The sequence below is a fragment of the Scleropages formosus genome, chromosome 6 (genome assembly GCF_900964775.1).
Source record: "Scleropages formosus chromosome 6, fSclFor1.1, whole genome shotgun sequence".
Lineage (NCBI taxonomy): Eukaryota > Metazoa > Chordata > Actinopteri > Osteoglossiformes > Osteoglossidae > Scleropages > Scleropages formosus.
The window spans coordinates 2460700-2471794 of NC_041811.1; positions in this window are offsets into that span (position 1 = coordinate 2460700).

Consider the following 11095-nt stretch of genomic DNA (forward strand, 5'->3'; position numbering starts at 1 on the left):
AGAATCCGACCGATAGTCGAACCTCGGATCCAGGAGGAGCAATGCGGTTTTCGCCCTGGCCGTGGAACACTGGACCAGCTCTATACCCTCACTAGGGTGCTGGAGGGTTCGTGGGAGTTTGCCCAACCAGTCCATATTTGTTTTGTGGACCTGGAGAAGGCATTCGACCGTGTCTCTCGTGGCGTCCTGTGGGAGGTACTTCGGGATTATGGGGTTCGGGGCTCGCTGCTACGGGCTGTTCGTTCCCTGTATGACTGGAGCAGGAGCTTGGTTCGCATTGCCGGCAGTAAGTCAGACATTTTCCGGGTGCATGTTGGACTCTGCCAGGGCTGCCCTTTGTCACCGATTCTGTTCATTATCTTCATGGACAGAATTTCTAGGCGCAGCCAGGGAACGGAGGGTGTCTGTTTTGGTGGCCGCGAGATCTCGTCTCTGCTTTTTGCAGACGATGTGGTCCTGTTGGCTTCATCAAATCAAGACTTGCAGCGTGCACTGGGGAGGTTTGCAGCCGAGCGCGACGCGGCGGGGATGAGAATCAGCACCTCCAAATCCGAGGCCATGGTTCTCAGTCGGAAAAAGGTAGATTGCCCCCTCCGGGTTAGGGGGGAGTTGCTCCCTCAAGTGGAGGAGTTTAAGTATCTCGGGGTCTTGTTCACGAGTGAGGGAAAAATGGAGCGGCAGGTTGATGGACGGATCGGTGTGGCATCCGCAGTAATGCGGTCATTGTATCGGTCTGTTATGGTGAAGAGGGAGCTGAGTCGTAAGGCGAAGTTCTCAATTTACCGGTCGATCTACGTTCCTACCCTCACCTATGGTCATGAACTCTGGATCATGACCGAAAGAATGAGATCGCGGATACAAGCGGCAGAAATGAGTTTCCTCTGCAGAGTGGCTGGGCGCACCCTTAGGGATAGGGTGAGGAGCTCAGTCACCCGGGAGGAGCTCGGAGTAGAGCCGCTGCTCCTCCGCATCGAGAGGAGCCAGTTGAGGTGGCTCGGGCATCTGTTCCAGATGCCTCCTGGACGCCTCCCTGGTGAGGTGTTCCGGGCATGTCCCACTGGGAGGAGGCCTCGGGGCAGACCCAGGACACATTGGAGAGACTATGTCTCCTGGCTGGCCTGGGAATGCTTTGAGGTTTCCCCAGGGGAACTGGAGGAGGTGTGCGGGGAGAGGGAAGTCTGGAGGACTCTGCTCGGACTGCTGCCCCCACGACCCGGCCCCGGATAGCGGAGGAAGATGGTATGGTATGGTATGGTATGGGCCCTAGTGGGCAAAAGAAGAATTGCAGAGAAAGTGTAGAGAAGAAAGAGTGTAAAAAATGGAATAAAAAGACAAAAGACTTCTGGCCAATAGAGGGTTCATTGGACCCTGTAGTAATCCAAAAAAGCAGAGCTGCATACAACACCATAGAGGGGGAGGTAAGCCTGTATCCCTTAGTGCAGATGCCTGACCTGATGGGAAACCCCAGAATGGTGATGGTCCAAAGGAACTGGGACATTCAGGAGCTGCTGGACATGGCGAACAGCCTCGTCAGTACTAGTACCAACAGTACCAACAGCAATGTCTGCTTCAGCTGCGGCAAGGAAGGTCACTGGTGCAGAGATTGCCCTGACCCCCCTCGTGGAGGCCAAAGGAGGGGCTGGCCAGCAGGCTCTCTCAAAGATGTAACTGCTTATCCCTCAGTATACGGAAACGGAGGGATGGGCGATGGTGAGGAAAAGGGTCAGTACGTTGCCCTAACCTGGTGCCCTGAACCTGACCCTGTGATCATGCTCTCTGTTAACCATTGTCAGGTGTCTTTCCTAGTAGAAAGGGGGGCCATACGCACCTTGACAGCCCAAGAGACACCGGGGACTCCCACCAATGGACAATTCATGAAAGCTGTCGGAGTAACAGGTTTGTTCCAGCTCCTGGCTGAAACACAACCCCTGAGTACAGCAGGTAATTCTGAAAAAATGCATTACAAGTTCCTGCTAAGTGATCATTGCACCTGCACCTGAGTCTTGCACTTGCCCAGCATATACAGTACTGCATATCCTTTCTTTACATCAGTTTCTCTCAGTGTTGCTCTTCTTAATATGACAGATTGTATAACCAGAGTTAAATTAGTTTATGGTAAAATTGTATGAATCTTTAATTTAAACTTATCACATGGGAAGTCAGTGTGATTAGAAATTGCCTCACCTCCAGCTGTAATACCCTTGAGCAAGGTACCTTACATTGCTTCACTAAAAATTACCCAGCTGTACAAATGGGTAAATAATTGTAAGTAGCTAACCATCGTAAGCCACTTTGGAGAAAAGTGTCAGCAAAATGAATAAATGTAATAAGACTATAGAAATACAAAACTTGTGTATTATTGAAGTATGTATACGTCATTGTTTCCCTCTAGTGGATGGAAGTGGATAAAATGCTCTTGTCTTTTTGAACAGTGTAGGAAAGAACTAGAATGGTCAGAGCAATTTGTGTGTATGACAGTGTTTATCGATATCTAACATGTCAGCATTTCATCCATTATGGTTTTTGTTCAACTGTTTAAGCGTATGTGTTAAATTTATTTTATAGTCATTTAATTTAGGGGGGGGCGCAGTGGCGCGGTGGCGCGGTGGGCTGGGCCACAGTCCTGCTCTCCCGTGGGTCTGGGGTTTGAGTCCCGCTTGGGGTGCCTTGTGACGGACTGGCGTCCTGTCCTGGGTGTGTCCCCTCCCCCTCCGGCCTTACGCCCTGTGTTGCTGCGTAAGTTCCGGTTCCCTGCGACCCTGTATGGGACAAGCGGTTCTGAAAATGTGTGTGTGTGTGTCAATTTACTAATAACATGTCAAGAACATACATACAAAATGCCGTTAAGTCCAGATCTTTCAATTAATAAAATAGGAGCAAGTCACTGAATAACTCAATTCAAAATAACCATCAGTGTCTACTCTGTTTCACCTGGCTCAGTGCAGTTTGTCAGGCCATACAGTGTCTCTTTGTGTGATGGTGCTAGGACATCCGGTCTTGTCAGGATTCATGAAGCGAGTTATATGATGGCAACCTCCCCAGGATTCATTCTGCCTGGTACAATAACCACAGTGATTGTGGTGACCTCACTTAAGTTACAAATTTAGAGAACAGATCTGAAGGCGGTGCCATGGATAGCACTGGGGATTGATCTTCTGCATTGTTGGTTCAAACATGGGTACCAATCTGGATCAGTATGTATAGAATTTGTATGTTCTTCCTCTGGACTTTCTGATTTCCTCCCAAAGACATCACTGATGAGACATCTCTCTCTGGTGAACTGGTGCCACTAAATTGCCAATAGTGTGTCAATGTTTGTGGCTACCCTTAGTTGGACTTGTATTCTCTCCTGGGTGTACCCTGAGTTGCCTTGCACCCTGGATAGGCTCTACACCAACACAACCCTGATTTGGACATGCAGATAACAAGAAAGTGAGTTATTCTTTTCCCCCTCCACTTTCACTTTCATAGATGTGAATGAATTGGTTTGTCACAAATGAAGTCAGCTGACAGCAAAGAAACATTGCTAATGGGTCACTGTAAAAATGGCTGTAACTGATAGCAGGCAGTGGATAATGAAAACATCATCAGTGTTACACTTGTATCTCAATTTACAAACTCTACATTAACACAACAACTACATTACAAACAATAAAAGCGAAATAATACAGCTCACACACACAGTCAGAAACCATTTGTCCTGAGTAGGCTCACGGCAAATCGGAGCCTAACCCGGCAATATAAGGCACAAAGCTGGATGGGGGGGGGACACACCCAGGATGGGACACCAGTCCATCACAAGGAACCCCAAGGAGGACTTGAACCCCAGGCCCACCAGAGAGGAGGACCCAGCCAAATCCACTGCGCCACCACACCAAAATATACCTGAATCCTTGAATTTATTCAAAGGTTAGCTAAGTTTGCAGTCAAAGAAGCCCAACAACAGAGATGTTCTTCTGTTTACTTTAATGTGAAAATTCTGGATGGACCAGCTATAAATTTAAAAACATGATAACAAATTGCTTGGAGAAAATACAAACTCTCCACTCCCCCTCTTTTTCCCTTTATGTATAGCTTCAGTTTTTAACCTAGCTAAGTGCTTATGGCCCCTGATGGTGGGAAGTGAAAATGCAGGCAATTTGTCACTGGGGAAAAAGATGAATTTTAGAAAACAGACTACTGAGAAAAATACAATAAAAAATAAATAAACTTAGAAATGTTTGTATATTCAAAAAACTGTAAATCATACATCCATTACACAAGTCTTCTGAGTAAGTTAAAAGAAGAAAGGTGAAACAGAATAAATGCAGTGCAATACTACCTACCAGTGGTGGTACTTGGAACTGTGCAGTCATCATGGTACTGCTGCATCCACACACACACACATTTTCAGAACCGCTTGTCCCATACAGGGTCACGGGGAACCGGAGCCCACCCGGCAACACAGGGCGTAAGGCCAGAGAGAGAGGGGACACACCCAGGACGGGACGCCAGTCCGCCACAAGGCACCCCAAGCGGGACTCGAACCCCAGACCCACCAGAGAGCAGGACTGTGGCCCAACCCACTGCACCACCGCACCCCCCTGCTGCATCCATGCTACAATTAATTAGGCACTTAAATCTCTCTGGCATTAATTTATTTTTGAGAAAACTTTCTTTATGTGATCTTGCATCCCTGCACTTAATAAATTATAGCTCTTGTACAAGTGAACCATTCTTTATTGTTTTGTTTGCTCAGAAATCCACATGATGAGACTGCCCCAGTTCCAAGTAATTGCTACCTTTTTTATCAAGTGTTAATGGCAGTTCGTTGTAAGTTTGTGGCACTTTCCTAGACGTTCTCTTGTTGGGCAAGGATCATTGCCCTTGTTGATTTTTGGGTTTCAAACAGGAGCCCTTTTATTATACCATGGAGAGATACAGATGCAGTGATGAGGGCTGCTGCTTCAGGACTTAGAGATTGCGTGTTTGAATCCCATCACATGCTGTAGTACCCTTGAGCAAGGTATTTACAATAAAAGTGCTTCAAAAAAAAACTTGACCCAGTTATATAAATTGGTAAATAAGTGTTGGTGGCTTAACACTGCAAGTGAGCTAAATGAATAAGTGTATTGTATATATACATATATGCAGAGAAATTGCCAACTGTGAACTGGCTAAATGTAAAACAAGAAGTTTATACACAGTAACTCAATAAAGCACAGTAATGAGGGCTGCCAGTCTATGCTGTCTATCTGTCCACCCATGCAAGTGATGGGTTCGACCTTATCTCCTCACAGCAAGGCCAAGCTAAAGCCCATCAGCCCATGTGTCCATTTTCTTGTCTAGACCTTCATTGATCTGCTCCGTGGCAGCTTCTCCACAGATGATCACACTTCTACCTTTGGGATATCAGGTTAACCTTCATTACCTGCTTGACCTTTTGGCTGGAATGTCGCATTTCAAAAGATGGGGCCCTGTGTTCCCACCTGACCTGCATCATCTGGACAGATAGAAATGAACCTGCTAAGATAAGGGTCATCAATGAGCAGTTTCTGTAATTAAGACAAGGAATGATGTATTTGTGTGCCTCTATGTGTGTTTCAACCTGAAGGATGCTAAATGAGGTCTTTATTTTGTTCTTTATCTATTTTTTCTCCCCCTCATCGCTCACCTGTCCCTCTCTCTCCTTTTCTCTTGATATACCTTTATTTCACTCTACCTTCTCCTCATGGGTAATCTCTCTATTAATCCATCTCTTTGGCTTTTCCCTTAGTGTTTCTATGTCCCACAGACCCCTTGTATTTTCCCCTTTCCCCTCTTGAATCCTCTTCATGTATTGCTGTCTGCCATCTCACCATCTTCATCTCTCCATCTCTCTTACTTGGTGGATGGTACAAAGTGCAGTGTTTCGGTGCTGTGCGAAGTGATGAACACAAACCTGGCCCACTCCTCAGACACCTTTCCTCCGCGACCGCTTCTTCACGCCATCATTTTTCATACTGATATTACTGTAGCTGAAAGCTTGCCTTTCAAATTCTTGCAAGAACATATGAAACAGTCATTAAATTATGGATGCACATTATACAGATAAATAAAATGATTAAATAAATAAAAGCAGGATTCACACACACACACACACACACACACACACACACACACACACACATTTTCAGAACCGCTTGTCCCATACGAGGTCGTGGGGAACCGGAGCCTACCCAGCAACACAGGGCGTAAGGCCAGAGAGGGAGGGGACATACCCAGGATGGGACGCCAGTCCGTCGCAAGACACCCCAAGCGGGATTCGAACCCCAGACCCACGGGAGAGCAGGACCCGGTCCAACCCACTGCGCCACTGCGCCCCCCAGCAGGATTCAAATAATGGTAAATCACTCCAAAATTACAACAAAAAGATGAAGGCAAAACTGAAATGTATTAAAATAATTTGATTTAAAGCACAGTTGTAATGCGGTATTCAAGCTGCAGCATGAAATTCTCAAGTGACGGTACGTATGACATGCTGGAGCATGTCGGGTTCAAGGAGGGACCAGGCAGGAGCTGCGATGATGAATTTACAGCAAATTTTATTCCTCCTACTCATTATTCTTAAATAATAGTACCCAAAGAATTAAGACTCAAAAGGTCTTTTCCATCATAAACAACCGCTATTAGGTTTTTAGCAACTCTAGAAAGTGCAGATACAGAGGAAGAACCACAGCCTCCATCGTTTGAATAATGCGCTTCGACAGTGCCATTGACCTGCACACTCTCCATTCAGCGACTCCATAATGTACCACACACTGAGATATCAAGAGACACATCAGCTTGACCTGTTGTTTGGAACAGTGGAGTCAAGCACCCATTCAATTCGGCGCTCACACATTAGCGGGATCCACTACCTCAACGTTCCGTTCATTTTATCCCTCTTGGGTTCCTTATAGAGGAGCAGCAGAGCTGGATACAAGAATATGCTTGTGTGATCTATGACTATGTGCAGAAGAGACAGGTAAACTTCCATTAGACATGAGTGAGCAAGCAAGGGGTCTATCAGCAAAATGGACACAGGTAGTACTTCATAATAAATCTTTATTTGTTTGTTTTTATTACGTAAATTAATTTTAAAGTAACATAATTATGATCCCCGTAGGTGCCCACATCAAGTTCAAGCCTCTGGTTATGGCCTACAAGAGGGCCAAGAGAATAGCACCCCGATGCCTACAGAAGCTACTCACTTTCTACACCTCAGCGAGACTGTTACGCTCTTCCACTTCTGGTCATTTTGTGCATCCAGTCCAAAGGGGTCCAAAATAGTCTGTCCATTGATTCCTAGGTTTCAGTGGCTGGACTGACAGCAAGATAAGAGACTGAATTTTGGACAAAGCCAACAGAACAAACAAATGGCACCACAAAATATATTATATATCGATATATTTCGGCGTGATGTTCCTTAACCATGCTAATAGATTTGCACAATTATAACGATATGGTTAGTCACAGATTATCCTTTGTTGCTGTGTGGTGCACAGATGCAGAAGATCATTTTGCTCATGTCATCAGGTTAATAGTTTCATACCATTAAATGAATCCAAAACATCTTCCACTTCTGCATATTGCATCGCATGTCTACCTAAGCTCCATTGTAAAATGCTCTCCATTGTACCTTCACGCGCAGGTAAAGGGTAGTTACGATTCGATTAGTTACTCAAACCATAGGAAATGGCTATCATCATCCCACCCAGAAAGCACTTCCCTACCACTTACTTTCAATTAAGGCTTACAAACTATTGCTACTACCTTCCCCAGCAGTGAAAGAGATGAAAGGAAAAGACAGCTCGGAGAAAAGCTTAGTACATTACAGGATAAATTTAAAAAACATCGCTCTAATGGCAGCATAGAAGTTATGGCTTATAATTATCTGTCATTATCCTGTTTGTTGTGTTCAGTTACACCAAAAGCATTGGAAGTGAAGCATGAGCAAGGCCAAATTGCATTTTCCGTAGTGACAAAGCTTCACTTCTGAAAGAGTCTCAAATTGAAACGATTAAATGTTTTTAGATGTATCAGTCGGCGTACGTCACTGACTAATCACTAATTCTGTTTCAGCAATGGGACGTCTGCTTCGCGGTCGAGCGGGACAAAGAAAGAAAAGGAGGGAAAACGTTCAATTTGTGGCCCCTTTCAAAAAGGCTTTTGGTTTTTCTGTTTTTCATTTCTGATCTCTGCTGTGTCAGAGGCGCCACACTGTGACCGAAAAAAAGCAGATGAAATGAGTGAGAAAAGAGCCGAGCACAGTAATATTTTCTCATCTGTACCGTTCTGATCTTTTACTCACTGAAATTGGAACTTTTGTTTCACAGTTTGGAGGTATCGGAATTGGCATGTCTGTGTTGTCACGCCATCTTCTCTGGTGGATCTGAGCTGTGTAAAGTACAGCTTCCCTCAGAGAACAATATACTGAGGTGACTGAGGTCAGTGGAAAGAAAGCATGTTTCATCTGGATGCAATGGAATATGGTTCCATTTGCTAAGCTCACTGGCTTCTGTGTGGAGCTAATGACATTGCTGAATTTGTGTGTGCGTGTGTGTATCAGTGAAATCTCAGCACTTCCTATTGTGTCACTTTATTTTTCACATATTGTATTATATTGTGGGGGCGCGGTGGCGCATTGGGTTGGACTGGGTCCTGCTCTCCGGTGGGTCTGGGGTTCGAATCCTGCTTGGGGTGCCTTGCGACGGACTGGCGTCCTATCCTGGGTGTGTCCCCTCTCCCTCCTGGGTTGCTGGGTTCGTCTCCGGTTCCCCGCGACCCTGTATGGGACATGCGGTTCAGAAAGTGTGTGTGTGTGTATATATATATTATATTGTATTATTTTTATCACATTTTGTATTGTATTGTATGTGCCCCCCACCCATTTGTGTGTCACTGCAACAGACAGACAGAGGACAGGCAGGTAGGTTGTGAACCCAAGTGCAGGTTGGTTTTATTCGTTTCTCCAGATTCAAAGGGCAGGGCAGGATGAAGGTCCAAGACAGGCGAAAAATCTTCAAGGCGCGAACGTCACAATGAGGGGCAATGTAAACTTGGTGGTCAGAAAACAGGCGAAGGTCAGGAATCGTGAACACGAGATCGCTGATACTGCAAAACCACAAGGGCATTTGCAAGAATCCGCATTGTCTTGCTGACCCGGAGGTCCATTTATCCTGTGAGTCAATTAGTCACAGGTGTTGCCACTCCGCTCGTTCCTGGGGGCTTGACATTGTTATATGACTACTGTTTTATATCAGTAAGAGCTGTAATAGAAGCATGTTTCTGGCATTGTTGTTCTGGCCGTATGTGTGGTTTGAGTCGGAAGCTACTTGTACGTGAACTTGCTGGTCTGAAACACGAGTCAGATTTAAACACGGAAATTTATTTCTATGACAATGAGTTTGGTGAGAGGCTTAGCTGTCGGTAAGGTGCTGGACCACAGAGAGCTGAACTTGAAGATCATGTGCTCTTTGGACACCTTAAGAAATCTTACACTTACAACATGTACATTTACATTGACATTTATTCATTTAGCAGATGCTTTTCTCCAAAGCAACGCACATCTCATAGAAAATACTATTTGTGCATTACCTTAGGAGAAAGAGACATTGCTGCAGACGTGTGATTCTTAAGTACAGTTAGTTTTCTTCACCATATGCGCCAATGTTCATAACAAAAGTAGCTCCATAAAACTCAGAATATCAGCAATTCTTGGTCATCTTCCTACTTTTTTTAAAAAAGAACATAATTATTACATTTTATGTTTGCACTTACTATTACGTTTTTTAATTTTCCACTCACTTTCTCCAAATACAAAAGTGCATTACGCCAACAGATGGAGAGAATGCAGATGCAATTCTTCAAGCAGTCAATTAGTCAAAGATCACCGTTTAACCAGCATACATTATAAATGCAGCCACGTATGAAGTTGATAGACTGCATTTTCATCTTTTTAATCTTTTTTTTCATCACATTGTTTGAATTTCAAAACATTTTCTCCATCATGCCAGAGAAAATCTCTTGGTATTTAAATCTGGTATTTAGCAACTATCTGTGTTTAAAAATGTGAAATACTCCTATTTTTTGGTGTGTGTATCTACAGGAAACAAGGTTTCTGAATGATTGACGTTGTCCTTAATTGATCATAATGAGCATTGTCCGTTTGGACATGGAGGGGCTTTGAAGGCACAGTGAGCACGTGGCTCAAATACCCAGGATGTAAAGGTATCAGGTAAATACTGCATAGGATTCATTGTAAATTGCTGGGGACTGTAATTCGTGCAGCTTGTTCACCACTGTTCTTTCAGCTCCAGTTTAAAGAGTTTTTTAAAACAAATTCACGAGTTTTACTAGATTGTTGATTATTGCACAACACATAGAACCAACAAGTGGCATAGTAGTTATAGCTGTCACCTTACCACAATGAAACATACAGCCACAGAAATTTCAACATACTCAGATCCCAACAACACTGCAGAACTACTGCTACTTTATTAATTTCCCATAATCCCAGTTCATTAGCATTCGTCTCATTAGTACTAAAGTTTTCAGAAAGAGATGTGAGTCACATTTCCTTAATGTGGCTTTTAACGTCACTGTCATCTGCACTTGTCACTTGTGTGTTTCCTTCACCTGTCACTTATCCCATCCGCTTTGCAAGTGAGGCTTGTTGGCGAGGCGCTCCATTATTTTCCGGCGCATTCCAGCATATTTTAAAACAGGAGCTCAAACAGGCCTGCCGCCATCACTCATTCGTGCCACGGTTCGAGCGAAGCCAGTTTCCTCAGAAAGGCAGATGCTGATGCTTTAAACATGTTACATGTGTTCAGACGTCTCGCCGACGTTCCTGTCAACAGATTCACCAACAGCTGCAGCAGATGTTCCTCACAACAGCATTTTTACAAACCTTCACAGGCGTTGATCTCTGAAACACACAGGTGCAGTATCTCAGCAGTCCATACCGCCTTGTAAACAACACAAATTTTCTGCTGATTTTTTCTCCTGTTTGTACAGATCCTTATTACTGAAACCATCGAGAATGGCCTTCTTTTTGGTTTAACAGCAGGGCCAAAGTGGGGGGTTAAATCTA